Source organism: Girardinichthys multiradiatus, chromosome Y, assembly GCF_021462225.1.
Source record: "Girardinichthys multiradiatus isolate DD_20200921_A chromosome Y, DD_fGirMul_XY1, whole genome shotgun sequence".
NCBI lineage: Eukaryota > Metazoa > Chordata > Actinopteri > Cyprinodontiformes > Goodeidae > Girardinichthys > Girardinichthys multiradiatus.
In genome coordinates this window covers 24784865-24802846 of record NC_061818.1, presented here as the reverse complement: position 1 = coordinate 24802846, position 17982 = coordinate 24784865, and the positions used below count along the sequence as shown (strand labels likewise).

The window sequence follows — 17982 nt, the reverse complement described above, 5'->3', positions numbered from 1 at the left end:
ACAGACCAATCAGGGACACTGGCACAACCTTGCACCAGCGGTCTTTTAAACCAGTCATGTGAAATGACCCATTCCCTTCTGCAAATCAGATTACATTTCCAAGCTGAGCTGAGGTCTGCAAGTACACACCCACATTAAAAGCTAAGGGGCTCATGTCCATGAAACAGACGCATGCGAACGCACAAGCGCACACAACACTCAACCTAATCAGATTTTGCCCCACAAACCCTTCTGACTTTGCGAGAGTAAAAAAAAAAACACTGCCAGGGTTCAGCTACGAAAAACTAAACATACAACTCAAACAAACATGAAAGATTTAGGGACTGCATTCTCTTTCCACAGAGTGCCATGAAAACCATAGAGGGCTTTGATAAGCTCCCTTTCAGCAGTGTTTCGACTGCTGTTTGGCAGCGACGCTGTGGAATGAGCACATGTGGAAACATGTTTATAGTGGGTTTGGTCTGAATGCAAATGATAGATGATTTGTGAATGATTCAAGTTCTCTTCAGGTTACCACGTACTGAAAACACAAAAATCGCAGTGATTTATTCTGCTTCAATTAGTGTCAAATTGGCCTCAATCAGTGATTTCAAGTTAAACAACATTAAACATTCCAGCGCGAGACTGAGTTAGCCGATAAATAAAAGCAGGGATAGCTGAATCCCGCTACCCTGGATAGCAGAGTGAGTGTGCAAATATTTCTGGGCTACTCATGTCTACACTGCCTATCAGGTGATGAAAGTTTTTGACGCTCTGTGAGTGTACTGTGAAGTTTTTGGCTCTGAGAAAGGGTGAAAAAAGTTGGTTGGCTGCCTGTTGGGGGACTGGTTCTCTTAATCAAATCCAGACAGCAAGAGGAAGTACACTCTGCCATGAGTAATATACATTAAGTCTTACTCAAGCAAATAGAAAACACAACAAATACAATGCACAGGAATTCCCTCAGACCCAACTGATAATAAAATCTCATTCTCATTACTGATTTTTGTTTAAATAAATTAGTTCTTCAAAGATGTGAAGCTCATTTTCTGTGCCATCTATGCCCTTGTTGCTATAGAGGTCATAGAGTTGTGGGTGGCTGGGAGCTGAGATGGTTGAGCCCACAATGGGGTGTCAGGACTCTGTCAGTCAGTTTTACTCAAGTTCAGCTCAAGTGAGCTTATTCTGTCCTCACAGAGACATCTGAGAAGAGCACCAGTTGAGATGGGCAGTGTAGAGAACAGAGGAGCTTAGACTGCACTGGATGTTCAGATAAGGTGACAGGAAAGGGCAAAACGGGGCAGGACAACATGGGAAGCTGACCGTGGTTACTGTTACACTTGGAAGAGATCATTCAACCGTCAGATCACCTTTCCTACCTGTGGAGGCCAGGATGTGATTTGGTCACAAAGTACAACGGCAGGGAATAGGATGTAAAATTTATCAACAACTACAACTGACATAGCAGGGTGACATGGTGGACTACAAGGACGGCTGTCCAAAGAGTTAACAGCAAGAAGTCCCTTGGAATAACATAAATTCCTCGCCAATGCTCTGTTTTATAAAAACCATTAGACAGTAACCAAAATATTGAATTCTGATGTTTAAAACAAGATCGACAGAAATCAGCCAACAAAATAGTGATGTTTAGCGATGCCTGTTTAGCACAGATGAACTGGCCAAACCGATCAAATGATTAACCTGCAATGTGAAGCACATTTCATCAACAGAAGAGGTTCAAAAAAAAAAAAAAAAGAGATTTTTTACACCACTACATTTCTGCCATTACCCACTTATCTGGAAAAATAATGGACTATGTTTAGAAGTAGTTATTCTTTCACCATAAAGCAACAAGGTAATTTCCCAAAGCCTTATGCTGTCCCCTTTTTGGAATTGTAGGATCATAAATAAACTATACCAAGAAGCAGTTTTTCGTACAAAAACACAAGAGTGGTTCACACTTTTGCTATGGACAAAATGAGAAAAAATTAAAAGGGGTGAGCTAATTATGTAGGGCAACTCAGAGTAATCGACTGGTGATTGGGATCTGCAGGGACTGACCAGTAGGAAACATAAAATCTGATGGTTTTTTGATCGGACTGGAAGTTAGCTATTTTCAGTATCAGTGAGGGTTTTAAAAATGTCAGAAACACAGAGATGAAAGATGGTATTCCTAAAAGAAACTTTCATTTCAACAATATGTCGGGACATATCTATTGCTCCCTTCAGATGCAAGGGAGCAGGAAAGAGGGAAACCTTTGGCACATAATAGGGACGCTGAACTGAGTACAGCAGAGTTGCTTTGTTTTTGCTTTTAGATTATTTCACCTCTGAAACGGAACACGCTGGATTTAGAAATACACAGGCTTTTGGAAGCCTTTGAGTTAATATAAGGATCTACCTTTTCTTAATGTAATATTCCTTGTTTCATTAACCAATGAAATCGCTAGTATGACAGAATTAAACAGAAATAAAGAAAATTTAAAATGTCATCTCCTTATTTATAAAAAAAAAAACAACTGTTTTACAGCAACACCTAACGCACACACTGATTGCAACAATACCTCTGGAAATGATTAATGACAACTCATGGCAAAAAGGCTAAAAAAGATATTTTGAATTGTATTTTTGTATCTTTCTGTGATATAGTTCTGAAAGCAAAATCAGAAGTGGCCAAAACTGATACCGGTATTCCAAAGCTTTACAAAAAACGGAGATTGAAATCAGCCCTAAATTTTGGATGGGTACATCTCAAACTATAAAGAATTATCTTATTTTAAATAAAAATGTTACAAAATAATTGTCTATCGTTTTTTTTTAAACAATAACAAAACATGTCACAAGTAGTGGTCACAAAAGCTGTGAGATGTTAGTTTAGAGCATAGGTAAACGACATCATCTATGGTGGGCCTGCACCCTATCCAGAGAAACCACATGTTTTCCATTGTGGTTAAAAGAGATGGGGATTAAAGTTTAGCACAGCTGGAGCCACAGCTATACACCCCATGGTGGGATCATAGTCCTCCTTGGTCTTTGAGCAGTGCTGATGCAGCTCAGTTGGAGGCTTGGCTGACTACAGGCAGAAGGCACGGTGAAATCAACTGGATAGGGTGGTGGTATAAGGCCAAAAGGAAAGGCCATTCTTTGGTTTTGAGGAGGCACGAAAGTAAGGAAGTTGGTAGAAGTGCCTGACAGAAGCTGACAGACAGTCACACAAAAACAGACTATAAAGCTTATGGAAAGGTGTTGAAATGAACTGGATATTGCTTATATAACCCCAAAACTGTCCCGGTAAAAGAGAGATCACCTTCAAAGCTCACATTAAACACCAAAAAGAGGCAGAGGAGAAACACAGACGGTGGTTAGACAAGAAAAAAAATTGGCAAATGGCCAAAGGTTGAGGCTCTTGAATGCTTCACTTTCACCTCAGTGCCTCCAGGTCAAATGGGCCACATTCAGGTACCACAGGGGATAGTTAATGCAGGAGACTGTGACCATGTGGCCAATTAACAGACACTTTATAAAGGCAAACAGCGCAAGAGACATTAGGGAAGATATGCATAGTGGAGCATATCTGCGCTTACCAAAAAAATGCCAATTAACCAACACCACATGAAGTTCAGCTGTGACTGCGTCGGCTACAGAGCTTTTAAGCGAGCAGCAAGTAAAACAACTTTGTATGCAGGGCGAGGAAGGATGTAGGAGTAGGGCTGAACATTCATTTTGTCAGTTCCACCCCGCAATTGTATCCACTGCTGAGTGGTTTGAGGGATAGGGCTTGCCAGACTTCATATAAGCATATAAAAAGTGAAAAATTGAATTAAAAAAATTTTTTACATTTCGTTACATTTCTAAATACACAGAAATATTTGGATTTTGGTGAGTAAATTGCTTATGCAGATTTTAGGTCAACCATTTGAATTGGTTTTGTAACATATGCAATCTAGTAGAAGACCTTACTTAAATGGATTCCCAACCAGACAGGCTGTACCTGAGCATCCCAGAAAATTAGGAATCTCCATTCTTAACCTTTTGTCCTCCCATAAACTAAGATAATTGCATGTTTTTCATCTGTCAGTCCAGCAGCAATAGTGTATCCCCTTCTCTCTGTGTTTGTGAGAGGAACTGGGCAGTGGGGATTGCATGCAGGGCATCTGAGTAGATTTGCTGGACATTCTTACCCACAAACACACTGTGCAGCTGGAAAAGGACGGCATGTTAATAAGCGTGTTCGAGACATGATGTGAAACTGGAAAGAAATTTACGAAGTGACTAGATCAGCTCTGAAAAGGTCATGCTGAACAAGTTCACGCGACTAAGTGAATACAGCTCGGTCTTCAATCCAGGTGACTCAAAGCCAGTAGCTTCTCTACAAACTGGTACCACTCAAACCACTTATCCCTCCTTCATGACATCATTAGTTTCCGAATCCAGTGACGCCACACTGACATTTGGTCTTCTATGATTAATTGGTTCCTACAGGGCTCTTGGAGTATTTCCGACCAAAACCAGGAAAAAAAACATTTCTTCAGCCCTGATTTGTTACATCTAAACACTCCTTTTGAAGAAAACCACAAGGCAAGATGATCTAATATGAAATAAAAAGTGTAAGTCACTGTAGCTGAGTTTTCTTTAACCCGGTCACAGCTTTAAATAGAACATAATTTCTGGGTGTATTTGTTAAAGTACCCTGACAACAAACATCCAACAGAAAAACATTTGACATAACACACAGGAACGCGTGCATCACAGCACAAACCTAAATGCATACTTCTGCACATACGTTGTCCATGCATTAATTAACAAGACTTGCAAATATTACCATGTTAAATGAAAAGTCTGCATTATTGGAAAAAGGTTAATGAGGAAAAACATGTAATCCAGCTAATCCTGCAAGGATTAGGACCAGGCGAATATCGGCAATAATAAACAAATGACTAACATTCCCGGCCTGAGCGGTTGCGAGCCCCAGGGCTCCAGCTAGAACCCGGCAGAGTCTGGATCCAATCCCTGCTGTTTATCAATGCACGTAGAAGTGGCCACTTGTGAAACCTCCATGATAAACGCTTGGGGGACAAACAGAAAACAGCTAACAGAGCAGTCTAACCAAATCACTCCTCCTAGTTGGGTTTACAGATCAGACCTCAAACACCACAGCCAGATATTCTGGCTATGTTCATACCACTCTATTTTTCACAGTGACACAGCTTTCTATTAGGTCTTTTTCTATGGGCTGATGATTTGATTTGGCCTTCAACATGTTTTAGTGAGGAAAGTACTGTAATTTTTCAGGCAACACTTGGGCTGAACTAATTGACCGTTACAGAAAGCAAAACCAAGGAAGTAAACAAACAAAGAAAGTTGAAATAGTGAAAATCTGTTTGTTCCAAAAAAGGAGTGCACCCAAATTACAAGAACTTTAACACTATCAATAGGTTTTAAATTCTTTGTAAATACATGATCAATTTATATACTAATGCACCAATCACTCAGTCAATTTTCTGGAAGGTAAACACTAAACAATTAGATTTAATTTTTTGATTACTAAAGGCATAACATCTGAATTCTGCACTTTTATGAGCATTCTGTGATGCAATTTGTTTTTCAGGGTATGGACATGCTTTGATACATAAATAAACTTATTATTTTATTTTCTGTTGGATTCGAAACTGCTCCCTCAAACAAGAAACCCGCAGCATCTTTTCCCTTTCATTGTCAATTAATATTACATTTGTCTTGCTGAATAAAAACAAAGTTGTTAAAGTTTGTTATGTTTCAACAATTAAATAAGATACCAAAAAGGGCTTGTCTTTGTTATAGTGCCTTAAAAGAAAATGGGAATGGGAGGGTAAGACCTCAAAGAAAGCCTAAGATCGGTGTTGACCAGGAAAAGTCAGACTGTTGTAACTTTGAATTCTCAGAATCGTTATAACACATTTTAGACACAGGTCAAGTTTTTTCAGTTGGCAAATTGACAGGAAGTTTTAATTGTTCATAATATTCTATTCATCTGTTTTGTACACCTGTCTAATCCTTGCAGGTTTGTAGGGCTCCAACGGTCAGACTTAAGGTACACCCAGGACAAGTTACCAGTCCATCACACTGGACAAACAATCATGTATGCACACACTAATCCTAAGGACAATTTGGTGTCCAATTTTCTAACATTGTAGCTTTAGAACAGTAGAAGGATGCTGGAGTACCCTAAGAGAACCTACAAATTAATGGAGAGAGCAAGCAAGATTGACATAAGAGCCCTTTGATTCGACTCCAGGACCCTCTTGCTGTGAGGCAAATTTTCCTTCTATGCAAACCAATACAAGAACCCACAGTTCTTATTTAAGACAACATGAAACAGTAAACTTGTTTTGTTTATTGACAAAGTATTGATTGCTTGTTTGTGCGTCAGTATGGTGTTACTGCAGAAGAATGCTAGACTGATAATGTAAGGAACCATAATTTCCTCAAAGAGTAACAGGATTGGTTAACTGATCTGTGTTATAAAACCATGGGTCAAAGACAAAGAAGTGAAAGCAGGTTGTAGTTTTTTTATTGTAAAAACAGCTTCCACTGGTAATGCAGACACACTTGCTTTGTCTTATATATTACATCCCAGGAAGTGTTTTGACTCAAACAGGCTGAATGTTCAGGAGCTCTAATATCTGAACAACAGTTTGTAAATGTAGGGGCGATTAAAATCAGCCCTTTGATCTAATCCAGTTACTTTGTTTCAGATTTATGTTTAGATTCAGTGTGGAAAAGGTGATGAAAATATAACATCTTGCTTTGTCTATCTGCCTCCAGCATTTTACGTGCTGTGCCCAGCGACTTACAAAGTCTGAAGGACTCTTCTGTCCCAAAGCAATTCCCCAACTGGCACAAAAGCCATCTGGTGTGTGTGTGAGAGCTTAAGCAAAAAAATAACTCTTTCAAGCAGAACTGCATGGTTCTGACTGCAGGGCGCTGAGGTTGCCACTACCTAGACTCTGACTGTACTTCCTCCTCCTCTTTCACCCCTATAATCCTGGCCTACATGACTGACTCCAACTGAAAGCCCCACACGCCAGAGGTGGGAACCAAAAGCACAGTCAGATATATATAAAAAGACCACCTGCTCAACAAACTAAATTACATTCACAATTGCAAATAAAGAGAAAGCAAAGAAGGGGGGAAATGAGAAAAAATAAAAAGAATGACGAGTTACTTGCCTCCCTCTGTGATCTCTGCAGACAAAAGAACAAATTGCATGTCTGTGTCATGATTCTAAGGCTAAAAATTGGCATACGAACCCACTCAGTACTGCTCGCATGTGTACATGTTGATATAGGTTCCCACCTAAGAGCAGAAGAGGTGCACAAACTCACCTTTCAGCCTTTCATCTTGGTTTCTTTTGTATTCCATGACACTTGTATGTGCTCTCTATTTCCTCTATTGAGCCAAATTGGTGGTTATTATTCCAAACAGCATTATCTTTATTAATGCCACAGGTCTCAGGACAGTGCACTTGCCGGGAGCCGGGTCTGGATGGAGCACGGGCCAGTCTGGCTAGATAAAAGCACAGCGGAGAGTGATGTATGCAAGCCAGACAGCTCCGACAGGCCTTCATCCTTGCTCTTCAAGCTCAGTGAGAGGCAGAGGACCTACAAAGACAAAAATATGACTTTAATCTTTAGATCAGGTGGAAACATTTGTTCTGAGAGTAGTGTTATAGAAGGCTATCAAAGCCATTTTAGGTTAGCCAACGGTCAGGGGAAACACATTTTATCATAAGCAAACATTTCTGTGAAATAAAAAAAACCTTTTAAAATTGTAAACAAAAATATAAATTAAAACTATAAATTATGTTTTAAAAAGTACTCATACATTTATGTTGTAGCTGGTAAAAACATGAATGAGGTCTTTTCCCAAAGGCTATCATGCATGACAAGTTATTTTAAAGGTGGTGTGGAGAGCTGACGTGTGGCCATGCCGGGGCAGGGCAGCAGCCGGGGGTCTTAGCTTAAAGCCTTGAGTCCCTCGCTCCAGTGAGGCACATAGAATCAGCTCCTGGCTAGAGTCCGGACACTAATTTATGGGACTGGGTTATTATGATCAAACCAGCCGTGAGGACCACCCAGATGGTGGTACAAGACGACAAACACACACCGATAAACAGGGAGACACACATAACCCACACGTTTTTCTTCACTTTAATAGTCATAAAAATGCTAAACACCACTAACATAGAAAAACAACATCAATGCAATGTTTAAGATGCAAAAAAAACTTGTAGATTGAGTCTAAAAAGCTTTAAATGCTGTGCATAATCGATCTGAGCTGCTCAGAGTAGGAGCAATACATCTGCTGAAGCTTCCTCATACCTTACATGTGAAGTTTACTCATCTGGTTTTACCTGTTTCTACAAAATTAACTTTTCTAGAACGTTATTTCTGCAAAAGTAGTGTTTACAGTTTGCATCAGTTTTCTGTAAAATCCTGTTTTACAGATACTGCACTCTAAAAGTGGTACAATGTCACCTTTGCTGCTTCTACAGCCCAAGGTTTTTCATACTATTGGGAGATTTTCATTTAAATGTTAAATGTTTTTTTTCATTCAACAAAGACGTTTGTTCCAGATACGAAATGAGAAAGGTATCTATCAAAAGATAATACATAAATACCTAAAGTAACACATAGAAGCAGTATCAATTTTGAATATTTTTTATGTTTTCTTTTCTATTTGATTAAAAGATGTAATGATCAAAACTAGGTATACCCTTCTCAGAAATCAGTGGAAAAATATTTATTTGCATTACAGCATTTATTGGTATTTTAACGATTTATCTTTGTTGGCAAGCTCCATTTTTTTAAGATTGGAAGGGCTCTTTACCATCAACCTAATCTTTAACTCAGTCCACAGATTCGCTCAGATCCAAATGTTAAAGATTACTTCCAGTTAGCAGAAATATGTTGGTAAAATAAACAATTACTTTACCTGTAAAATGTCTGGCATATGAATAATCTTAAACTTAATGCAATAAAAATCAATAATCTAGCGCTAAAAGTATGTTCTTAAAGAGAAGTTGAAATCAGTTATAATTTGTATCTGTGGGTCAAATAATTAAAAAAAATGGAGATCAGAAGTCTGCAAAAACATTATTTGTTAATCTCTATTCAAGAGTTATTACTTTCTAAACTTTTCTGTCTTAGCTAACAAAGGTCTGAACACAAATTTTTCATGCAGATAGAAAGTGAAGGGAAACATTTTTCTTACAGTTACTGACACTCAACTTGATCAAGTTGACCAAACATTTTTGTCTTAATACAGATGTTCTAGTTTACAGCCAGTTTGAAAGACATACTTCTCCATAAGTCACATTTCCTGTAAAGACCATGTGCAAATATGCTAAGCCAAAGAGGAAAAACTAAGAAAAGCAAATATTTCCTACTTGCCGGGGCACAACGCAACTGAACCTCGAGGCACCAGTCGGATGAGCCGAACAATAACAGTCAATGACAAATCGGACGTGGTGCATTCCTTGAGCAAACACTAATCTCATAAATGGAGACAGGTAGACAAACACTCACCTGCCCTGAGCAAATAAGACACACACACTAACACATGCATACTTTTAGGCTAGTCAATAGGTTTATGTAACTATGATTACATACATTTCAATTGGAGTATTTTATAGTAGAAAAATTTTATTTTTATTTACAGTAAACAATGAAAACTATGTGCAAATCTGACATTGAAAAAAATTTAGCCTTCTCAAAACTTTGAAGACATTAAAAGCTGATATCCCCCTGTATTAAGAGGGGGTTGCATCATCAGTGTTTGGCATTTTTGGCATCAAGGAAAAAAAAACCTGCTTGGTTTCTAGATGAGTAAACAGCAGTTTGAGAAAGCAAAAAAAAAAAAAAAAAATGGGGAGTGGGATGTGGACGGGAGGGAGGGAGGCAATGACTGACCTGCAGTAGTTAACAATTCATCCCTGAATCCGGATCTCGAATGATTGGGCAAACACGGAGTGCTACAGAGGCAAATGGGCCCCAAGGGGCTGAGAGACGGGCATCGTCCTGTGGGTGACACAGTGACAGGCTCCCACTGTTTGGTGTAAGCAGGGGAAAGGGACACCAGGGAGGGACGGACAGAGGGAGAGGGGGCATTATAGGTGGTGGGAGAGTAGCTAAGCAAACAGAATAATCAGAAGCAGGCTGGAGTACAGTAACCAAACAGTTCGGATGGCTAAAGCCTTGGAAAGTAGAGTAATGGCAGGGTTTGTGTAAAGATCCCATTTTGAGGATAACGACAATCTTTAAAGTGTACCGCAGCAAACATCAACCAATAAATCCTGTTCCAGGTCCTCTTGTTGAGTTAAATAGGTAAGAACATTTGGCTACCAGTTGTGCCAATGGGGAAGTAAAAGTTTAACAGGCCCGACTCACAGTAACAGTATAAATTTCTGGCACGGAACATTTTGGCCATCAGGATGAGCTACTAAGGGGAACACATCGCCTATAAAGGGATTGTTCAGATTTTTTTTAACTGAAGTTCTGTTAAGTTATTATGAGAAATTATTCCCTTATATCTAGTAGAAAGATAAAGATATCAATCTCAGAGTGGTGAAAGGAACAGTTAGTAATACGCAGGCTCCCTGTTTTAGCTTATTTTAGCTATTTAAAATAACACAAACAAAATATTGCTTGTACCTGTGGCATCCAATGTTACACTACTGGAAAAAAATCATCTATACCTTAAAAAGACACCATTGCTACATTTATTACATGTTTTTTCAGCTGAAAAATGTCTGTTAACTAAGGCAATCTGCTAGATCAGATGTGACTCGTAATTCCGAGTAAACTTTTGAACCATTGAAGACAGTGTGATATTCTTCTCAGCAAGGAACATAGTAGTAGGTTGTCTGAATGACATCATGAGCTAATTTACAGTACAGACCACAAGTTTGGACACACCTTCTCATTCAAAGTTTTCTTTATTTTCATAACTATGAATATTGTAGCTTCACACTGAAGGCATCAAAACTATGAATTAACACATGTGGAATTATATACTGAACAAAAAAGTGTGAAACAACTGAAAATATGTCTTATATTCTAGGTTCTTCAAAGTATCCACCTTTTGCTTTGATTACTGCTCCACACACTCTTGGTATTCTGTTGATGAGCTTCAAGAGGTCGTCACCTGAAATGGTTTTCCAACAGTCTTGAAGGAGTTCCCAGAGATACTTACCACTTGTTGGCTCTTGTGCCTTCACTCTGCAGTTCAGCTCACCCCAAACCATCTCGATTGGGTTCAGGTCCGGTGACTGTGGAGGCCAGGTCATCTGGCGCAGCACCCCATCACTCTCCTTCTTGGTCAAATAGCCCTTACACAGCCTGGAAGTGTGTTTGGGGTCATTGTCCTGTTGAAAAATAAATGATGGTCCAACTAAACGCAAACCGGATGGAATATCATGCCGCTGCAAGATGCTGTGGTAGCCATGCTGGTTCAGTATGCCTTCAATTTTGAATAAATCCCCAACAGTGTGACCAGCAAAGCACCCCCACACCATCACACCTCCTCCTCCATGCTTCACGGTGGGAACCAGGCATGTAGAGTCCATCCGTTCACCTCTTCTGCGCCGCAGAAAGACACGATGGTTGGAACCAAAGATCTCAAACTTGGACTCATCAGACCAAAGCACAGATTTCCACTGGTCTAATGTCCATTCCTTGTGTTCTTTAGCCCAAACAAATCTATTCTGCTTGTCTGTGCTCAGCAGTGGTTTCCTAGCAGCTATTTTACCATGAAGGCCTGATTCACACAGTCTCCTCTTAACAGTTGTTCTAGAGATGTGTCTGCTGCTAGAACTCTGTGTGGCATTGACCTGTTCCCTAATCTGAGCTGCTGTTAACCTGCGATTTCTGAGGCTGGCGACTCAGATTAACTTATCGTCCGCAGCAGAGGTTACTCTTGGTCTTCCTTTCCTGGGGTGGTCCTCATGTGAGCCAGTTTCTTTGTAGCGCTTGATGGTTTTTGCGACTGCAATTGGGGACACTTTCAAAGTTTTCCCAATTGTTCAGACTGACTGACCTTCATTTCTTAAAGTAATGATGGCCACTCATTTTTCTTTACTTAGCTGCTTTTGTCTTGCCATAATACAAATTCTAACAGTCTATTCAGTAGGACTATCAGCTGTGTACTGTATCCACCTCCTGCACAACACAACTGATGGTCCCAACCCCATTTATAAGGCTTGAAATCCCACTTATTAAACCTGAGATTAAACACCTGTGAAGTGAAAACCATTTCAGGTGACTACCTCTTGAAGCTCATCAACAGAATACCAAGAGTGTTCAGAGCAGTAATCAAAGCAAAAGGTGGCTACTTTGAAGAACCTAGAATATAAAACATATTTTCAGTTGTTTCACACTTTTTTGTTCAGTATATAATTCTACATGTGTTAATTCATAGTTTTGATGCCTTCAGTGTGAAGCTACAATATTCATAAGTCATGAAAATAAAGACAACTCTTTGAATGAGAAGGTGTGTCCAAACGTTTGGTCTATACTGTCCATAAATTCAGTTTTATTCAAATCCAACCCTGGACTTTTATCCAGATCCAGGACATGCAAAAGTGACTCAAAATAGACAAGTTATTTGTTTTGTTTTATTTTTCTAAAGTATTGTTTTCTTTTTGTTTATTTGAGTGTGATTTGGTTCTTTACTTTACCTTCCCTACAACAAGTTATAGTAAAATGTGAAAAAATAAACTGTATTTATAATCAATCTAAATAGACCTGAAAGAGACAATAAAAATGTTGTGATTTATTTTAGTGCATTGATAGTGAACTATTTTTAGAGGAGGAAAATGTAACATTTACATCTGCTGAGTCAAGGGGATCAGCCACAAGTCTTTTGGAGTCTTGATGAGGAGTGGGTGAGCATCTATTGCTCTAACTGCAGCTGGGAAAGACTGCTGCACAAGGACTGGGCCTCTTGTGAGTGCTTTGGAAGGCAGCACCCACTGATCATTAAGAAGAGTAAGAACGAAACCTGTGTGTACATCAGAGTGCTAAAGTCTTTTAGATCTTGTAGTTGTTTGGCAATTATCCTGATAGACTCACAATTGAATATGTTGGCAGACTTTGCCATGGTAACTTGGCTTAGTAACACCTTAAAGAATGAACATTTTCAGTTTTCATATTCGTTATTAGTGTTCCACCAATCTGAGATTTTTTCACTTTCTACAAACTAACTGCAATATGACACATTTCTATAGCTTAGGAAACTATTATAGTCAAAGCCTTATGATACTCTGCTATGATAGCAGTGTTTTTAGAAACAAGTAAGAGAATACTAGTATTTTGTTCTCCCACTTTGCAGGTATATTCCATTGCCATACCTTTTACATCTTCACTTTACTGAGCTAGGTTACTTTAGGTGAAAAAGAGTTAAGGCCTGTAACAGTCAAAGTTAGAAAGACTTTATTGATCCCTGGGTGAAATTGGATAATATCGGGTACAAATGAAAAAATGGATTCAAAGCCTGCGGGATCCATTTCCAAAACACTGACCACTGAACAGCAGTGTGTAGTGCCGTCCTTGACAAATCGGTGAGAGAAAAACCAGATGAGAGACGGATGGATCACATCATCTTGAACAAAAAAAAACAACACATAAGGCTTAAATATTCTTCTCGTACTGGGCCAGGCTTTACGTAGTGTTGTAATCGTTCTCGGTCAGCAGAGGTTTTCTTTTTGTAGCTTTATGCACCGTCACAGCTGGGTTTACTCATAAGAGTGGCAACTTAAATCCTGTTATCTAATTGCCTGGCTAAGCCTGAAGGGTTAAAATGCCACCATTACAACAGTACAGTGCCATTCCAAGGGTGTGTAAGCAGTGAGGCCCTTTTACTGGTTTTTCAATTCCACTCACGTCAGAGTTGAGAGCTGAAGCATGCCCTTCCTTTAGTTTAAATGAGGCTACACTCAGTTATAATCCACCCAATGCATTTTGAGAAAAAAAAAAAAAAACAAGTACTGTGGGTCTGTCAGAAGACGAGAGAGAAGAACGGAAAAAAATTAGGGAAAGCGGGATTATGATAAAAATAGCAAATGTGAAGAGTCATTTATTGAAAGGTGTGTCGTTCAGTAAGTTTGGAAAAACTTTTGGCAGTAGTTAAACTCTAAATTTAGCATATTTACTAAACAAAAAATGAGCTCAATCTGGCTTCGAAAGTTTCTCCTCCCTATTAATGAGCTCAACAGTGGAGCTATCGTCACTCATGACGAAATTCTAACCATATAAAAAAACAACAAAGAAAGACCTCCTCAAATAGTCAGTACATAAGGAAACAGTTCTAAAATAAGGGTTCCTGTAAATGATCCTGTTGTGGAAGTCCAGTGCATTTAAAAAGTTGTTTTTCTTGTTTTCTAAATTTAGAAGTGAATTTTTTATTTACGTAACAAAAACATGGAATTAGTTAGAGGATAAGCTGTTTGACCATGGGAGTCATGTTTATTCATCCATGTTACAGAACCTTACCATTCATACTTTTTTAACCTTTTCACATTTTGTCAAGTTACAAACTTTTATGCATTTGTTTTTTTTTTGTGATAGGCCAATACAAAGTAGTGTATAAATGTGAAATGGAAGGAAAGTGATACATGGTTTTTAATTTCATTTACAAATAAAAACTTGAAGTGTTGTGTGCACTTGTATTCTTCCCCCATTTACTCTGATACTCCTGCATACAATCCACTGTAATGAACTCCCTTCAAAACATCATTCAATCATTAAGGATACTCTAGCTGTGTGCAACTGAATCTTAGTATTATTGTGTAAAGGCCTCAGACCCAGACCACAAGTCTTTATTGTTATCCATGACCACAAGACAGGTCATGGATAAAGTTGTGAAGAAGTTGAAATCAGGGTTAGTTTCTAAAACATTAACTAAAGTTCTGAACATTGCACATGTCACTGCTCATTGGAGCATTGATCAGAGTTGTAGCCAATAGGCCATGTTAACAGTGGTGACGCTGCAGTTCAGGAAAGAGAATCTGTCAATGTGGCAGTAATTAGGATCTTCAAAAATCCTTTATAAAAGGGGTGCCATGTTAACAGTGGTGACGCTGCAGTTCAGGAAAGAGAATCTGTCAATGTGGCAGTAATTAGGATCTTCAAAAATCCTTTATAAAAGGGGTGCATGATGAAAGCAAAACTTGAAAGAAAATCATCAGATTTAAACAGGCCATGTAACAGCAAACATATGCCGAAGATGGCCTTGTGAGATGAGACTAAAACTGACCTACATGCAAAATATTAAGTGAGGAGGAAAACTATTACCATACATTGCCCTAGACAGACCTTCCACATGCTGAAACAAGGTGGTGGCAGCATTATGCTGACGTGAGGCCTTTTTTCGGCAAGGGACAGGGAAGCTGGTTAGAGTTGATGGGAAGATAGAAGACCCAAAACATACAGCCACAAATACAACAGAATGGTTTAGCTAAAAGTATATTTATTTTAGCATGGCCCACACTTTTCAGATTTTTTATAAAAAAAGGATAACCAGCCATTTATCCTTTTCTTCTTTACAATTATGTACCATTTTGGGTTGGTCTATCACGCATCTCCCTCAGAACAAATTGTGGTTGCAATTTAAAAAACAAAATGTGTAAAAGATCTAGAGATATGACGTCTGTAAGCCCTTGTGCAGCAGGAATAGGAGGTTGCCCCTGAAGTCAAAGCAAGGACTAATTGTAACAAAGGTCCCAGATAAGCACAAAAGCACGCAAGAGTCAGGCCTGTAACTAAAACACAAGCATAAACACAAGTGATGTTAGGGATTACACCCTGCAATCCGGCGCAGGAGATCACAGACGGCACAGGTGTAACCATCTCCGCGGATGCATTCTTCTCTGTGAACATTGTGCCAGCGGAGGTCTGAATGACAGCTCATCATCTGCTCTTGTTAACTGTGTAAAACCTGTGTAAACATCTTTGTGCCCATGTGTGACTGTGGACACACACACAAGCAGAAAACAGTAGGATTACAACAGCTAATAGCGTGTCAAAAATGTTTTGCACAACACAATTCATGAGCAAAGTGGAGCATATTTTTTCTTTGATAAGTCTTTCTGGAACTGACTTATTTAAGACTTTAAAATAGATATGAATACATTTATACTGTGGAGTGCTGCTGCAGTGATAAGAAGACGTTTTTTCAGTAAACAGCACCCTCTAGAGTGACATGCCACTTTCAGTTCTGTAGCTCACCGTTGCTTTTGTGTTCTGTCTCTTTATACCCTGAAAACAGTTAGGTCCCATGAGAAGATGCATTGCAAATAATTTTCTGCATTCTGAAAAACAAAACATCAATCAAACAAGGTTATATTTCTGGATTTTCTCAATGAAAGGTAAGCAAATAAGCAAGTTATCTTGTTCTCTGGCCTCTCCGGGAGCCCACATTGCAAAGCTCAGGCTTAGCCACTCGTTTTCCCAATGCAAGCTGATAATGAGGCAGGCTGTTATTAAGATGTTTGCTTTAATCGCGCACAGGGTTATTAGGTGCGGTTTACAGTACACGGGAGAGATTAAGGCAGGCCACGCGTGATAGAAAAAAGAAAAGCAGCTGAAGAGGCTGATGATAAGCCAGCTACCCGCTGCTGCTGAAACTGGGCTCAAAAATACGAGCGCGCGCCGTGCACCAAGCCCAGCATGACAAGGTGTTTACCCCTAAATTTCTTTGCTTTCTCTCCCAACTCGGTTTCTTTAGCTGTGTGCCCCAAATCACATAACACAACCACAAAGGAATGCCTTGTATATTAGAGGCATAAGATGGAAAAAATGGACAGTGAAGACAGGATTACAGCAGGATGTATATAAGCAGTAGGTGTTTTTTTTTTATATTTTATGTTTGAATAAAATAACATGGCAGGGAGTTCGACAGCATTGTTCAAGCCCAGAGACATGCACATCTAACTTCTTCACATAAAATAAATCAGCCCGAGATGTGCCGAATTTGGCATGTAAGTGGGGAGGCTATATGTTTCCTCTATATTTTATGTGCCATTTAAATAAAAAAATAGGCATTGCACAATTTCATTGCATTTTGGAGGAATTAGAGGAGCACTTGATAATCCATCATTTTATTTGGGTTTCAAGTTTTCCCAACGATTTCCCACCAGCTTTTCTGAGCATTTGAGCCATACATACAAAGGCTGCACTTTTAATGAAGTATGGAGCCAAAACACAGCACTCATGTGTTACTCAAACATGACATGCAGCACCAACCCCTAATGTTTATAAGAGCTGTGGTGCACTAAGAATACATTGCTTTTGCGGCACATGAAGACAATAAAAACACATTCATTACAATGATTTAAAAAGACCATGCTGAATGCTATGGGGCTGTTAAAACTGGTTCAGAACGTGTGTTGGTATAAAGCAGAAATTCCATTAACATTAACAGTGCAAAGCAAAGCCAATTCTGAATTAAGATTTCTCCCACCCTTTCAGATAGAGCTGTATAAAGGTGTGTGCATGTTTGTCTATTTATGTATTTTAAGTTAGTAGAAGGTTAGATTGGTAAAGTATTAGAGGAATGTTTGCTCACCTAAATGTACACTTGGGGACTGGCCTATTTGAGTTTGAACAGTGACGTGTTAAACCCATAAAAAACAGGACGCAGCGCTGTTTTGTTTGCTCAAGAACACACAAAGAATGGTCCAGTATTACAAAACAAATCTCTCAGTTCACATTCCTCCTGTCTGTCAAACCTTGTACCTGTTCAACAAGATGTGACAAAGAATGGGGAAAAAATGGTTGAGGGGAAGAGCTCCTTCAAGTTTAGGTGACTTGTCATTTGTCAAGAGAAGGTCAGTTCTCTGTCTGTATCTAACAATCAACAGAGAGAAGTTCACATCCAATATTGTTCTTTTTACAGTCAAATTAGGAACTTTAATTATACAGATTCTCTTTGATGTTACTGGAGCTAAAATAATGATGATATAGAGTA

At 39.0% G+C, this 17982-nt stretch overlaps 1 long non-coding RNA gene across 1 annotated transcript in view; it reads right to left on the bottom strand.

Moving 5' to 3' along the window:
* Positions 1-17982, bottom strand: part of LOC124864724 — a 68531-nt gene that overhangs the window by 10235 nt on the left and 40314 nt on the right. Inside the window, exon 2 of the long non-coding RNA XR_007037350.1 lies at positions 7344-7619. This is a non-coding gene — a long non-coding RNA (uncharacterized LOC124864724). The remainder of the gene's footprint in view (positions 1-7343; positions 7620-17982) is intronic.